Genomic DNA, 16,753 nt, shown 5'->3' with positions numbered 1-16,753 from the left:
TTTATTGCTCTGTCCTTGTTCCTGGTGATACATGAGTGTTTGGTAGTGCTGTGGCATGGTCTAAAACTCCAGAATATGTTTAAACTGTGATGTGGTTAATTGAGAAGAGGGAATATGCTTGGAAAAAAACCCCATGGTGACCTGCTTTACTTTGAATACTTGATCACAAAAATCCATGAAAATGAGCAGAATGTGGTAAAAATACAGGAAACAGGACAAAAAGTTCTCACCTTTAACAATTTTAAACATTGAAAGTACAAAATTTTGACTATATTGATGTAATCAAGCATGTATTACTTGTGGAACAATAGAAATATTTCCTTCCTACTCCCAAGTGCAGTACTTCTAATACCAAAATGAAAACACATAGTTGCAAAAAATACAGTAACCTTCAGAATGATCAGTTCTACCTGTACAAAATATTTATTCTCCAAAAGTAGAGAGTTTAGTTTCCATGCTGCTTTTGCTCTTGAAACAAATTCAATTTCTGATTTTAGTCCTAGCAACAGTAGCATAGTTGTTGTTGTTTATTGGAGAAAAGAATATGAAAACATTGAAGAATACAAAGTACAATATGATTCAGAAAACACTCCATTGTATCCCTTTTAAGCCTTCACCCTGTATTATTAAGAGCATTTTTTTGAGTCCTCATTAATTTCAAAGAAAGTGAAATATCAAGGATTTCCTATTATTTCTCTTCAACATTTGGAACTTTTTCATAAGACACAATCAATATTTCTGGTGAGATATGGAGAAAACAGTAAGTGGAGAGAAAGACAGGTCAGGCATGAGCTCCCACTGCACCCTGTGGTACAGACAGTGAAGTCTCTCACAAACTCATGAGTGACTTGCTCTGCTTGATCCAACAGTTGTGGCTAGAATAAACAAACTGCTGCCAGAAACTTGCTGCAGTTTTTTTTTTTTTTTTGGTTTTTTTTTTTTTTTTTGTGCATGTTCTACCATTTCAGTCATGTCATTTTCTTTGGCTTAGCATTACAGCTGAGCCACGCTCCAGCTCGGATTTTCTACCAAACTCTTCCAACGCTTTAAGCCTGTTGGTGTGATTCTGCATGGGTGAAGTGATTCTTCTCGCCTTGCCCAGTTCCAGAGTTATTTTGAAATACTGAGTCTAGAAGGTGGGAGGAGAGCAGGAGAGCTGCTGTTTAGGTTTTAGGTTGAAAGAGTAAGAAAAAAGATAAGAACCCCCCCCCCCCCCCCCTTTTTTTTTAAGCTCTTACTGAGAGGAGCTCAAGAACTTTTGAAGAGCAGGAATCTTAGGTGAAAGGCTGTATTAAGAGCACAGGATTATTTTCAGAAGAGGTAGCAGTCCAAAAAGTGCTGATTCTTAGAGGTGGTAGGGTAGAAAGAAGCAGCTTGCTTCTTGCCTAGAGGTGAAGGAATTTTTGCAAAGAAAACAGCATGGAATTCTTGTTAAGAAAAAAGGGAGAGGGGAAGGAATAGATATTCAAGCATCACGAAAGCAGTTCTTGTAGCTGTATCAGTAAAAGTCAGCAAGCTGCATTTAATATTTTTGAATGCTAGTGAAAATTAAACCATGTGATTAATTCAATATCACTAAGTTTATCCACTCTATCCCACTAAATATTGTGACTATTGCTTTCCAGAAACAGGAATTTACAGGTTAAATTTGACTTCTGCAAATATTTTTTGACCTCAAAACCAGGAACATTTAAAGCAATGTATTTGTAAAGTAGTGTAGTTCTTGTTGGACGACTCTTACAGAAACAGCCGAATATTGCATATTTATACAATGTGTTCAAGAGATTTTGGATTAATTTCTGATGTGTTCTTCACCATATCTCTCCTTCTAAAAATTCTTTCAATTTGGAGCTCAGTCATAATACCAGATTCCACATCTGAACCCATTTTCTGTGCTTTTCTTACCATGCTTTTTTCTTTGAGACAGTCTTTGAAGAAAGGAAGCAGACTTGCAATCCACATATTGTCTTGGTAGATGATTGGGAAAGAATCAAAGTGTCCTGCAAAAAAAAATTTGCCCAACTTGCAGAGAAATACTAATACTTGACAGAAATTGTACTGATGCCGAAAATATACTTAATAACCTCCTGTCAGCATAACACCTTTGTTGAGAACATAAGAACTAAAGAGACACATGACAAGCCTCTGACATGTTTCTGCAAAATCTTGACTGGGATGTTAAAGTCAGTAATTACAAAAGGTTTTATGTAGTTAAAGAAAACAAATGCCTAAGGGAGGTTTTGCTCACTCCAAACGAGAAAAGGCACATGGGCTTTCAGTTGTTGTTAGTTAAAAGAAAAATAATCTAATGAATCTAATGATTTTGCTCATCCATATTTAACTGAGAGCTGATAATCTCAGCTCTCAAACTCATTAACTCAGAGATTGTAACCATGACCTGATAAAACTGAAGGTGAAACTTCAGAAAAAAAAAAATTAAGTCTGGAGCAGTTAAATTGAAGGGTAGGGATGCTGGTGAAATCTGCAACTCTGTCCAGAGTCACCCATCCTTGATGACAATCAAATAAAAGATTTAATTTTTTTTCCCTTGTTACTTATAGGATGTGCTTTTTTGTATTTCTGTAAGTACTCCCTGGCACAGACAATGGCTTTCTCTGGTGGGTAGCATAACAGCTGGTAAAAAAAGACATGATAGTTTTTCCTGAATTTAGAGGTAGGTATATGAACCATTCTATCATTTAAGGTACTCATGAGCTGAAAACATTCTGCAGTAGAGTGATTTCATACACAGTTATATCACAAAAGGTGTTGATTTGTGTTATCAGGCAGCCTTCTCTAGTGTCACACACCTTCACCAGTGTAAACTTCTGAGAGAATTTTCCTTTTTTTTCTTTCCAGTAAAATAGCATAGGATTCAAGGATAAGACTCTCCTGTAATCAGTATTTTTTGTTATCCTTTCCAACAAGCACATTAATACTAAAGAGGTGTACCTGAGCAAGTCTCATGTGGGATTCAGGACAGCCAGATAAGAAGATGTGAACCTTTTTGATCCTGGAGAGGAAAGCCACCAGGTGATGGCTCAGCAGCTGGTTGGCTGGGATTACTGTCATCAGTGGCACTGATTGCTTTCCTTTGCCTGTCAACTAAGCACATAACTTGTCTACCCCAATGGAGGTGCTTTGGGGCAGCTGGGGTTTCATTGCAGAGTGAGCAGAACATTAAAGAGGGAGTACACCTGAAGACAGATTTTAGCTCCCATTCACCAATGAATAGCTGAGAGCTTGAGCTGTGGATTACTTATGTGACTTTGATAATATTACCTCTGTTCTTTTCTCCAATGCTTTTCACCTAAAAAATAGGTATTACCTCACCACAGACTTAGCACTATAAGAATAAATCGGCTTATACCTTGAAGCCATTTTCTTGTCTGTCTCTACCTTTAGTTATTACAGGTTGTTATTTAGTTTCATTTGAAGATATGACTCCATTCCAAAGAAATCTATGCATTTCAAGCAAAGTTACTCTAAGTTTAACTTTTCTTTGAAAACTGCAACTGTCTAGGTGGCAGTTTTCAAAGAAAGCATTTTTGCTTAGGTTAGAACAAATGGGGCAGGTTTCCTGATATCCATCATCAAGGCAGGTACAATACTTGGTGATTAAAAAAAGGGGATGATGCGAGAAATTTTTGTGAAATTTTTTTTGTTAAAAAATGAACAGATTTCTTTTTGAAATAAAGCAGAAAACAACGGATACCATTGGGTGCAGTACTGAACAGAAAATCTCTTGAGCATTGAGATGATCTTCCTGATACTCTGAAAAGTAACTTGCTGCCCATGGAAACACTGAATGATTGTTTGGTGTCTCCTATGGGACAGCCTTTACAATCACAGAACCACAGGGTCACGTTGGAAGAAACCACAGTGGGTCATCTGGTTCCACCTCCCCACTCAGGGAGGGTCATCCTGGAGCACATGGCACAGGACTGGGAATATCTCCCATGAGGGAGACTCCACTGCCTCTCTGAGCAATCTGTCCCAGTTCTTGGGCACCCACACACTAAAGAAGTTCTTCCTCACATTTAGGTGGGTCTTCCTGTGCATAAGTTTCTGCCCATTGCCTCTTATTCTATTGCTTAACACCACTGAGAAAAACCTGGATTCATTAATCTTCTTGGCATCCTCCCTTCAGATACTTACGGACTTACAGGTTGGACTTGATGATCTCAAAGGTTTTTCCCAACCTATTCACTCACCTTTGGTCATCCCAGTCACAACTTTGTTAAGAGATGGTTCAGCATAACAAAGGCTTTTTAGAAATGAGGAAATTGCTGTGAAGTTTGAATATTGAGCATGAGCTGCCATGGAATAATGTCTTTATATAATCATTGATTTTTCAGCTTAGTTTGTAATAAAAAGTTCATGCTGATTAATATTTTTACAAATTACCAATTGTATTTATTGAAATAATATTTTAGCAGCTTGGGATCACAAATAGTTTATTACCTACCTAGTTGAAAGGATTTCTGCTGCTGTTTTGGTGATCTTCTGCATCACCACTGCTTATCACAAAAAAAGTGAGTAAAAAATTAATTCGAATAATATACTGAAGCAGGTAGGTATGGATGTGTTAACAGCTCATCCTACTATCCCACTCAGAACAACAACAACAACAACAAAAAAGTAAAAGTAAAAAATTGAATTTTCTCACCAATATTTTAAACTTGAAAAAACCTATCAGTTCTACAGCCTACGAAAAGGTGGCATTTTCTTGGTTTTTTCCTCTTTTTTCACATCGGGAAAACAAATGGCTTACCCAAGTTCCTTTGTAAATGCTTACCGTGGTATTAGCTGAAACATGTTAAGGGTGATTTGCCAGGAACAGCATCAAGCTAGGCATTGCTATTCCTATTTTGTGCACAGAGGACAGGTGATATCTTGAAGTCTTCTACATCTTCTAGCATTTTTTGTCCTCTGATTTTATGTTCCAGATTTACAGCTGGATCCAAATTAATGGTTTAAACCATTATCCAAGTTTGCTGTATTCCCTGCCAAATACCTCTAGCGGTCTGATTAAGAATCTCTCTTCTTCAAAAGGAAAAAAATGGTGAGCAGAAAATGAATTCCTTCCCCTGTCACAATATATGATGCTGCTGGAATTTCAGGCAACATACTAGGGTTTCCCCAAATCAAAGGGCCTTTTCAGGCTTTTATGATATGGTGCTAATCTCATGCACGTTGCTGTTTGCAAGTCTACCTGGATTTTTATTGTGTTTATTGGCTTCAGTGGGAAAGTCAGCAATATCAGCATTATATTGGAATTAGATATTTTAGACTATACCACCATGTATGCTGCAGTTTCCTCCACCATGTTTCTGACTAAATGTATGTCTTCAGAAAGAAGAGGAGGATCACAGAGGCTTTATCAAAAGTTTTGTACTCTACTCAGATCTGGGTAAGCTCACGTGTTGAGTTGAAGCTTTCTCATGGTTTGCACTGTATATTTATTAAGATCTTTCTCTTCTGTGTCTACTCTTTATATCCCCTGAATCTTATAGTCTAATCTTAAGCTATATAGAAAGGAAAAATTGAAGATTTTAAAATATGATTACTACTATTCATTATTTTTTGATGAATACCCCTTAATTACCTCTTTTGGTTTGATAGCCTTTTTATTATTTGTGTCTTTGTTTTTTTCCTCAAGTCTTCACTTGTAAAACAGAGGCAAAAAATCATATTGTATGATACTTTTTATCTTACTGTTTTTTCCCAGTTCAGCTTTACTACAATTCTTTAAATTCTTTAGGATAGATGTTTAGGATAGATGTTTCAGTGCATCTCCTTTTTTTTTTTTTTTTTTTTTTTTTTGGTATTGTAGCAGTCTCTATTTTGGAGCAATGAGTCTTTTTGCTTTCCCCTTAATAATCCTATTCAAGCCCTGAAGTTTAGAGGTGGAAAGACAGGAGCCAATTTCACTGCTTCTGCCTTGTCCCTTCACACCCTTAATTGGGGGTGTGTTTAGGGGAGTGAGTGTGCTTCACGGTGGATGTGAGACTCTGCCTTTCCACCTATCTCCTGTCAGATCTCACTCCTGTATGATCCAGTGACAAGCTCCACTGTCAATGTCACTGTCAATATGTCCTGAAAAAGCCAATTTCTCTCATTCTGACTGTTGGGTCACTGTTTGTACCAGAATGAAGCTCTTCCTAGAGTGGCCAGGGTTAGGGACCAGTCTTTTGCTTCAGAAACCCCCTTTCCTCCATACCAGTTTACCCAGGCACTGCAAAATTTAGTTGTCTTAATGAAATGACTAATTCTTAGCATAGTCAATAGCTTCAGAATAATTCATGTTTTAAGATGGGTGTAGGAGAGACTGCGTCAGTACCTGAAGAGTGTGTGTGAGGGGAAGGGGGCATTTCACTGCTGCTTTACCAGGGGCAAGATGTGAGACAGCTGGGAAGCATATTCAAGCTGCAACTTCTTTTTTTCATATGACTTGGATCTGAAATGTGTTCACAGAAAACAAGAAGACAAAACCCCATTTTTATTGATCGTTTCGTACTTCCCAATGATAGGTCAGCATCTGAAGAGAAATTTTTCTGCTTTTTCAAAGTGGTAGCTGCTTTGAGAAAAGTCCTTCAACTTTTTTTTTTTTTTCCCTTTTTCTTCCTTTTAATGTTCTTCTAGCCTCCTTCCAACAGTTATGGAAGATCCAATTTTCATGGCATGCACAGCAGAGAAAGGAGAGGAGAAGAATCATCACTCAGGCAGACAGAGGAGATTTATGTCAACTGCAAAAACATCTCACACAAACATAAGAAAAGATCATTAGGATCTCTCTTAAGAATGAAGCAATCAAAGCACAGGCCTTTTATTTACAGAATAGACTTCATTTTCTCTGTGCTGGCAAGATGTGGAAGGTCAAACTGGCTGGGCTGGTATGGCCTGAGCTGCTTTGGCAGGACAGTGACGAGACCCTGGCTGTGTTGGTGTTGTATTGCAGCCTGCAGAGTTACCCTATCCCTTAATTCATACGCAGGATTAGAGACTATTTGTCCTTCTGCAATAGAAACCCTATTTGTCCTTCTGCAATAGAAACCATATTTGTCTTTCTGCAATAGAAACCCTTTTTCCTAGTAGGTGGACTCATGAGGATCAATTTTAGAACATCTCTAATATGCAGAATGGAACTGCATATGTTTACATAAAGTTAATTTGGTCTGAGAAATCTATGTGCATGAGAAGCCTATGTGACAGGGTGAGAAAGAAAATGTGTTTGATGTTGTCTATGTTCATGGTTTTTGCATCTCAAATTGAGAGCTCTATGGAATAATAAATACCCATGATTTTCCACACAGGAGGTGTTATTTTGCTGCCAGGCAAACAGTGCTATTCAGCTGACAAAAGCAAATGTATCAGGGTTCCTTGAACCTAGATTTAAAAGTATGAACAGCAGCTTGGTATCTGACAGCTTTGTGGTTTTACAGGCTTCTTGCCACTCACCACAGCAATTTCAGTGTTTTCTTTTTGGGGATGCAATTGAAGTGTAGCCCCTGCTCTCCTCTCCAACTTCTTCATTCCCTTCATTCCCCCCCATGCCCAGAAGAAAACAAAACAGGAAGACTCTGTCACTGTCAGGTTATATTTAATAATTTATTATAAGGTTTAGTTGCACAAAAAATAAATGAGAACATGGAAGGTATATGTGTAAATGGTGCAAAGCAGAAGAAAGCATGACTGAGAACATTTACAAAACAATACACATACATATGTGGTTGTATGTGGGCATACGTATATATTCTGCTGAAACCTACAAAAGAAATCACACAGAAATTGAACAAACAGACAAAAAAATAAATCCTTAAACAAACAGAACTAGAAGGCAGACCTGAGAATTAGGATCTATGCATCTTTTGGCCTTTTACAAATCTGCTGAATTACTGAGGACAGAATCCCAGTAAATGAAGGTGTTACCATGACAGCTGATAATCATCTACGTCAGCATACTGCAAACTGTGTGCCTGGCCCACCTGTACCTGATTCCACTTTTCTCTTGAAGCATATGTAAAAATGTTTTTGGATACAGTGTTTGGGGTTTTTGTTTGGGTTTTTTTTGGAAGGGGTTAGTGGTGGAGGCATCATGAGCCTGCCTACAAGTCAGGTGCTGGCTCTGCTTGGCTGGCTAGGAGGAGCATCACAGCCTGACAGTGAAAAGCACATTTTGCACAGCCTTCTCCAGGGGAAAGCTTTCTTCACGTGCACAGGAAAATAGGAACCTAGTTTCTTCTGAGAATAACATGGACACAAGGCTTCTCTTCACTATCTGAGCAATAATAGCATCGTGTGGTTATCCTACACTTCAGCTAAAAATCTAAAATCCTAAACTAAAGTGTCCTTTCATCTTATGCTGAAGACTTCAGTTGTTTACAATGTCATATGCCATTAAAAACATCTTGTTTTGGTTTTCTGTACTCCTGAACAAGGACACGTTGCAATGGATGTTTGGTTTTCTTTAAAATTTCACTTGCTGAAGGTTTTCAGATATACAAATGCTTGAATGTGAAATTGATGAGGATACACAGAACTGTACTACTAACAAGTTGGTTTATTTCCTGAGTTATCAAATGTCATAGCAGATAATTCTAAGTTGTGCACAGCCTTACAAATGAAACCTTGTAGCATTGGGTCATTTCTTATGGTCCCCCTGATAGTAAAATGCCAAAATAACAATGTAATGGATTTGATTACACAGGAGGTCTCAATTGGAGAGACAAATTGGAGATACACAAACATCCATAAGCTGAGAAGATGGTATTCTTTCACTGCTTTTAGAGACCATCAGAATACATCCCTGCTTTACTTAGGGTAAAAAAAGGGGAGAGGTGGTGGTTAAATATCTGGAATACCAGATTGTTTTGATTATTTGTGGTACTGCCCTTATTTCTTTTCTCTCTTGGTACTGTCAGCTTGTCTTTTTGAAACAATTGCTTATTTTTGAGATTTGAAGACAAAACAAAATCTATAGTGCACTCCTTTGCAGGTATGTAATCTGTTTTAATTCAAATTCCGTAAACATATTAGTTCTACCAGTAGGATAATCCACAGGGAAAATCACATCACACATAGCATAATAAGAACAATGTTTTTTTTTTTTCAAAAAACAATCTCAAAACAACAGCTTCATTTTTGTACCATAGTAATATCAGTGAACAGCAGCTGAACAAGTGACAAATTAAAACCAAAAAGAAAACAACCCCAAACTTATCAATATTCTTATTGGTTTAAAAACTAGCAAGCTACACACAAGAGAAACTTCCAAAAGCTCAATTTGAAATGCAATATTAGAACTCTTTAAAGATTTTATGAGTCTGGCAGGTTGGGACCCAATATTTGCTGTCTGGATTATGTAAATAGACTTTCCAGTGTAAACAAACCATTGTTTATTGCTGCTTAGTTTCAATATTTCCCATAGATTTGTCCTTTCCTTTTGGAATTTTAAAAAATTATTTTGAATGAACTCCATCAACTGTAATTTGGGAATTTTATGTTGAACAGTTACTGTGCTATTTCAAGCTGTTTCACTTGCTCAAATAGTTAAGAGGGAGGAAAAAAGAATCAATGAAGCAAAATGACACAACCATGGATAGCAACCAGCTCAGCATACCATCTAAACTGTAAAATAGTTCTGTGGGTTTTTTAACGTCTTAGAAACTTCGCTGAAAGGAAATAAATGTAGTGAAATATATTGTCATTAAAAACTGAGTTTTGAATACCTTGAAGGGTATTCTAGGGTAACTGCCAACTGTGGGATTTGAAAATGAATATATCAGATTAAAGAAAAATAAAACCTTTTCCATAATAATAAAAATAATCTTTTTCATTGGGTCAAAAAGGGAAATCTTTAAATTTAATGTTCAAAGGACTATTCAATGATCAATGGTACAACAAAGTCTTTAAAGGGTGTAAACTCACATCTCTTTGAAAAAGACTTCTGAATGTAGGAAATGCAGTCACCAGAGTTTGGATCAACAGGACGAAAAAGAAACTCACGGTATATGAAAGAAGGTGAAAGTTAGAACCTGTTATTTTCTTTATAATATCAGACACATCCCTTTACCTTAAAGAACTCCCCTGACTGTAATATGTTCATGATACTGCTCCTTCTGCTGGTCTTCTGCTCTCCCTCGGCTGTGTGTCTCGGGGTAAAACAACGTTTCAGTGAGAACACAGGCTGTTCTAAGGGCTGGACCCACCAAGGAACACAGGAATCTGGACACTCCCTCCTTTGGCAGGGTAGTTCAGCAATTAACCTTCTTTATGACCTCCCCCTGACCTAAATTCCCACCCACCTTCTCTGTTTGGCACCTAAATGTTTTGAAGAATGCTCAGAAATAGCTTGTTCTAACTATACTGTGCAACTTAGCCACCTGCCTCCTCTCCAGGTCTTATCCCAGGACTAGGGGACAGGAGGAGAGGACCAAGGAGACGCAGCAGGCAGAACAGTTGAAGTACAGCTGCCACCAGCACTTGCTAGTTTACTCCTGGGAGTTCCAAATAAGAAAACTTACTTCAGAAAAAGGAAAAATTTAATATTCAGAGGATTGTTCAGAGGGTTGATCTCACCACCATTTTCATTTCTAGGGGTGTTTTTTTTGTTTGTTTGTTTGTGCGCTTTTTTGTGTGTCTTTTTTTAAAGCATGATGATTATTATTTTTGGAATCATAAAGATATCAGAGCACCAAGACCCTGATTTTTCAAATTTACATTTAAATCTTATATGCATCGTGCTCCTTTAAATATGCTCTGTTAGGGAGCTCTGTGAAAGCCCAAATCAATGTTATTTATTTACAGAAGCTGAAACTCTGCCTCAGTGAGTACTCCCTAGTGCAATTTCCTTCAAAGCTGAGATGCTCAATAGGAGTTAATCCTCTGAACAGCTTTGTAAGTCTGACACTAAAGGTTATTTCCAAAACCAGCCCGTCTGTCTACAAGATAGGTGCTAAAATGTTCTTTTAGGCTGCAGAGCCCAGGAGTAGAAGCTGTCCGCCGAGCTCTCAGACTGTATTGTTCAAGGTGTAAGTAAGGCAACATAAAAGACATTTCCCAAACACACACATTCCTGGAGAACCTGGTTAGGCTAGGGCACAAGACACAGCTGTGCCTTGCTGGGGCGTGGTGTCAGGGCATGGGTGGGCTCAGGGTGACCACTGCTCCTTTGGTATCTCAGGCAAGTGGTTCCACCCCCGGGCTAGAGACCCATGGCAGTCTTCCAAACACTAAACTGGACCAGGCTTTTCACTGCCATGTGAAATGTTGGTTCATCTAGCATCCTACCTGCCAAATCACTCAGGAAACGGGAGCCCCTTCCCAGTTGTCTCCCAGCCTGCATCAGACAAGTAAGCACACTCTCTGCCCTGCCCTCTGAACCTGCACAGAAACAACTCATATTTTTAGGATGAAGAAGAGCCTGCAGGGCTTGGTAGGACACTCTTCTCCCAAGAGGGTCCTTGTCTCTGCTTTTGTCTATACCTTTTTTTAATGTTGTTGTTCTTTTCTAATTGTACAATGCACTGAGAACTATAAGAAGAGGACGAGTATATGGATAACCATGGGATAAATGAGTGATTGCCAACATTTCCTTTAAATCAGGGGAGCCTCAGGAACACTGAGATAGCCTCAGCTGTGTGTGCTCAGGTACTACTGGGGCAGGCTACCTCCATGCCTCAGGACTGACTGGTGCCACTGCTCTAATTTCTTGGCCCTGATTAGGCTTGATTTATAAAGCTGTAGATTTACCTTACTATCTGTGCTATAGTCTTATATATCCCTACATATAACTTAGGGTAGAATGCTTGAGCTAGAAATATCAAAGGAAATGTACAAAGCTATCTAACCCAAATTTCAAAAGATTATTTCCACACTATCCACATTGTTAGCCTGTACAGTTAGATAAAATAATTAATATGAATTACTAGCCATGGCTGACACATTTCTTCTAACCTTATGCTTACTTAAAAAGACAACTTTCTAATTTTACAAAAAAAGCATCTCAGTGGTTCTAAAGGGTATTTAACACCTGTCTTAACAGTTTATTCAATTAGATTGTTACACTAAATAATTAATTTGGAGCATTAACCAGTAAATTTTATAAAATTATTTAAGTGATCAATAGCTTATCATACTAAGATAGAAACAAAAGCACAGTATCTTTCTTTTTTCTGTATCAGTATCTTTTCTTTTTTCAATACTTTTCTCTGTTCATGCCGATGTCTATGTGTGTATTTGAAAAGAGGAATGTATGTTAGAAATATTTGCATGTTTTAAAATTAATCTCTTTTAATACTCTTTTTTCCCTCTGAAATAAAACTGTCTTAAACAGACATATATTATTTTCTTTGAAATGTCTATAATTTACCCAACAATGTTAGAATGGGAGGAACCTTCCTACAGAGCTCTGTCAGAACATTTTGAAATTAAAACCAAAAAGGTTGAGCACCTCTGTATGTATTTTTATGGATCATAAAGGAAGATTTCACCCAGAACTCAATGAGCTGTGAAATATTCTAAATTATACTTTTGTCAATACCTGGCTGCAGTGAATTCCACAAAGCTGTGTGATAACATTGGCGGTGCATTGTGCAAAATACTGTTTTTTCTATATTGCAAATGCATGTCAGGCAGACTGGTGACTTGGTTCTTCCAGCCAGGTTAGGGAAAATGAGCCCATCATGCTTTGTACAGAGTAATGCAGAGCTGTGAATCAGACTGAGCACACAACATCGTTTCCAGCTCCTGATGAAGGAGAAGTTGAATGCTATGGGAAAGTGTTTTGTGCTCAACATGGCCCACTGCTGTGTGCTTAAGTGTTTGCCAATTTCTCCTAATCTTTTTAAAGATTACAGAATCTGGTTTTATTTTTGTTGATTTCTTACCACATTTTTCACTTCTTTTCATAAGTTTCTCTACCTTTCTATAGTGATGACTTTCAAAGAAATAAAAGGTTAGCATGTATCATTCTTTGGTAAGAAGTCGTAACACTTGGTTTTTTCATGTAGTTTCTGTGTTTTCCTGCATCTGTCTCAAACCAGAACAATTTCAAAAAAGCAGTTCTGGATATCTCCTGCCACAGCCTATGGAAACTCAGGAAATGTGACAATTAACATCCACAAGAAAAATTTTATTTTATGTAATTTATTCTAAGTGTAGGAGAAGCGATGAGAATAAATGTGAAACTGAAACCCTTATTTTGGTTATTGGTATGGAACTGCCAAACTAATAAATTAATTTTGTGCTATTTTCTATGCCCACTCTGACTTGCTGTCATACAATTTTTAAAAAGACTGAAAACAGTGTGTCAGCTGATTAAAAATTAACTTCATTCATGTCAAATATTCTCACTGGAAAAAATTTACTGTAAAATATATTAATGCACTTGACAAGCTCAGGATTGTAAGAGAACATAGTAAATCTGTTGAACATCATGAAGATTTCTGTATCAAAGCAACAAAAAACAGCAAGGAAATTCATTCTTTGTGACTTTAAATGTGATGTTTAAAAAGATTAACTTTTGCCTATTAGGGAGCCTATTACTTTCTGAGCTTGCTTTCAGTTTAAAAAGAAATATTGCCTCCATTACAACTAGCAATATTCATAACAATATGGACATTGTCAAATGCTTTAATTATATTTAAAAATACTTAAACCTCAGTTACTTTCATATGTGTTTTAATTGTGTCTGTAAAAATCTGTTGAGCTGCATAAGCTTGTAAAAATCTTTGCAAAGTGAAACTTCCATTTTCTTCAATAGCACCACTTCGCCAGCAGATACTAATATTTAGGTTTCTAAGCACAATGCAATTTAAATAATTGCTGAATACACAGGACCTTCACTCATCACCTTTTACTGTCTTTTAAGGACCTGAACAGGGAGAAAAACTTCTTGTTACAACAAGGGAGTCAATATTTTTTGATTTTTTTTTCATTCCACCATAAGCTTATCCTTGTTTCCAGTATACCTCACCTTTTTGTCTAAAGTAAAAAGTGACAAGCATTTATTTATAATATCAAGAACAATCACAGCACCCTTCATTTAGAGCAAGATTTTATAACTGCAGAATTCATATATCCAGCCTTTTGATTTTGAAGTTGTGTCGCTACAGTGGTGTTGCACAATCATTATCTTCTACTTACAAAACATAGGCGGGCATTTTTGACCAGTTCTCTGTGGTTAAAATTGTAAAATTCTAATATATCCTGTTGTGTAATAAGTGTGTTTGGAAAGAGTCACAAGTATTTGAATGATGCATGGAAAAATGAAATTTTCCAGTGCTGTTGGATCTATTTTCATAATCAAAGAGCAGCTTTTCACACTTTTTCCACTCTTCTCTCCATTCCGTGTGTGGATAAAAGCCACACTTATTCCTTTGCAGAAGGTATTAAAAAAGAGCCAAAATACACTGATATTAAACACTGAAGCAGAAATTAATTGGAACTCATTACTCCTTCCTTTTTAGTATTTTGTAAATAATTCTATATTTCATGGTAAAATGCACAGCCATTCAAGACAGGTATATTTTCTAATGGAAAACCACCCTGCAGTTTCTAGGTTACCAGATGAAAACTAGCACACGTGGCTGGTGAGCCAAGTCTGAGTAGAGGTTTATATGCTACAGGCTGATGGTCTTTGTCAGTTCTAGAGATCAAATATCTCAAAAACCCTACTCCTCACTGCCTTTTAGACTGGAAAGCTGAGCAAGCATGAAGTTAATTCCTTTTCTGATAAATGCAGTACACAGATATGATTAACGATTGACCTTTTTTTCTCTTTGCCGTAAGCAGGTAAGGGTCGTCACAGATTGCCTGCACTTTAGCAACTTCTAAATAAATGGGTGCCTGAAGGCTGTATTTTGTACTTAAATTATTGCTATAGAGAGCACTTTAAAACACTTTTGCCCTCAGACACTCAATTTCAACCCCTCTTCCAGCAAAGTCTTATTAACTTAGAACAAAACTTGATTATAGTTTTCTGCATCCCAACAGGATTTCTATACCTGCATTGTGGAATGAAGTATTTTTCCTGAAATGTCATGGTAGACTTTTGACAAAACAAAAGAGAGCAGCTATTGTCAACATCTCGACACACTCCTTTGGTTTGTCAATAGATTTTCAAGTTTTACTTGTAGCTTTTGTGGAACCAAAAAAGAAGAAAACAAACACAGCGAAACCTCCCAAGGACAGAACTTGATACATGTGACCCTGTGTCTGTCACAAAAAGTAATGTCTGAATAGTTACTCAGTAAAACAGCAAAGTCCCCGCTACAAGAGATTCTCCTTTCTTTTTCCTTTACATGGGCAGATGAAATTGTTTCCAAGGAGTGTACTCACAGACAGTTTAAACTATAAATAATGACATGTGGCTGTTTAAAAAATGGGACTATTCAAGTTCCTTAGCACCATTTGATGATTTATTAGCAGTCTCTTTCAATTTCACCTTTTCTGCACCAAGTGACTTCAAAATCAAAAGTACCAGCATGCATCAATCTATAATATTCACAGTAAAGATATATTAGTAACTATATTTAGTAATGCCATGTGTTATTGGTTCATAGGGATGAATATATTGTTATCAAAGGGTGATTTCAAAAAAACGTAAATCACGGTTACAATTATATATTCATATCACATCCTCTGAAACAGAAATAAAAGCAAAAGCTTTGTTTTATTTCTTCTCTTTTATCATGTACTAATGCCGTTCCATTTGTACCAGCTGCACCTGCTTACCACTGAAGACATTTTGTTGCCCTCCATCCCTTCACAGCTCATTAGCTGAAAACAGAGAGCAGCTCTCGGGTCAGGAGTAGTCTGTGTGCCTTGCACAGGAAGAAAGCCGAGACTGGAACAGGGTCCCGTGGGGTCCCTGGGTCTATTTAAAGGCCACTGTAGTCTCTAGGCAGGCAGCTCTACCATGTGCTCCAAAAGAGAGTTTTCCTTCTGGTGGAAGCACTAGGAGCTGCACAAAGTAGTCTCAGTGGCCATCACTTAGGTTGTCAACAGGCACGTGCCAGGAATTAAAGCAATTCCATGAAAACAGAATTTTCTGGCACACTGCTGTCACAGTGTCTGCCTGGTTCTCATGGAGCTTTTCTGAGGAACATTTGTGGAAGCTGTGTGAATACACCAGTGATATCATCTGCTGTTCTGGAGTGGCACTAATGGCAGCGTCCACTGGCTCCTGAATGCTTTTGTGCTTCAGGTCACCAGTTGTCTTCGACTGTGTTACAGTACATTGTAAAGTTGCATCCTCAGTTTCAAATTCTAGTGTGCTTGTGTTTGGTCTCTACAAGAAATAGGTTCCCAACAGGTCAGATTTGCTATAGATTGGTTGTGTTCTGCAGCTTTGTTCAATTTTCTGTGCATTGTATGAGAGGGACCTCACAGGTATTTTATAAATGTATGAGCTGAGAAGATTGTTGCATTACTCAATGAAAGCAAAATATTTAGTAAAACTGCTATATATGGCCATATATATAGCCAAAGCTGCTATAATGCCCTCTTCCCTCCCCTTTTTTGTGTGTTTTCTTTGAAAATGGCATCTAAATTTTCATTAACTTGACAATACTCAGGTACTGCATAGGAAGACGAAGCCACAGACAGCAACTGCTCCCCAGGAAACAAAAAGAGAACATTATATAGATCTTATGCTTTTTATAGGAATACTAGTTGAAGTACTAGCTTGAAGTTCTTCTAGTTGAAGTACTAGGTTGAGGATTTAGATAGGTTATTAAAGTATATGGAC

This window comes from Fringilla coelebs (genome assembly GCF_963513975.1).
Source record: "Fringilla coelebs genome assembly, chromosome: 1".
Classification (NCBI taxonomy): domain Eukaryota; kingdom Metazoa; phylum Chordata; class Aves; order Passeriformes; family Fringillidae; genus Fringilla; species Fringilla coelebs.
Note: the sequence above shows the minus strand (reverse complement) of the source record.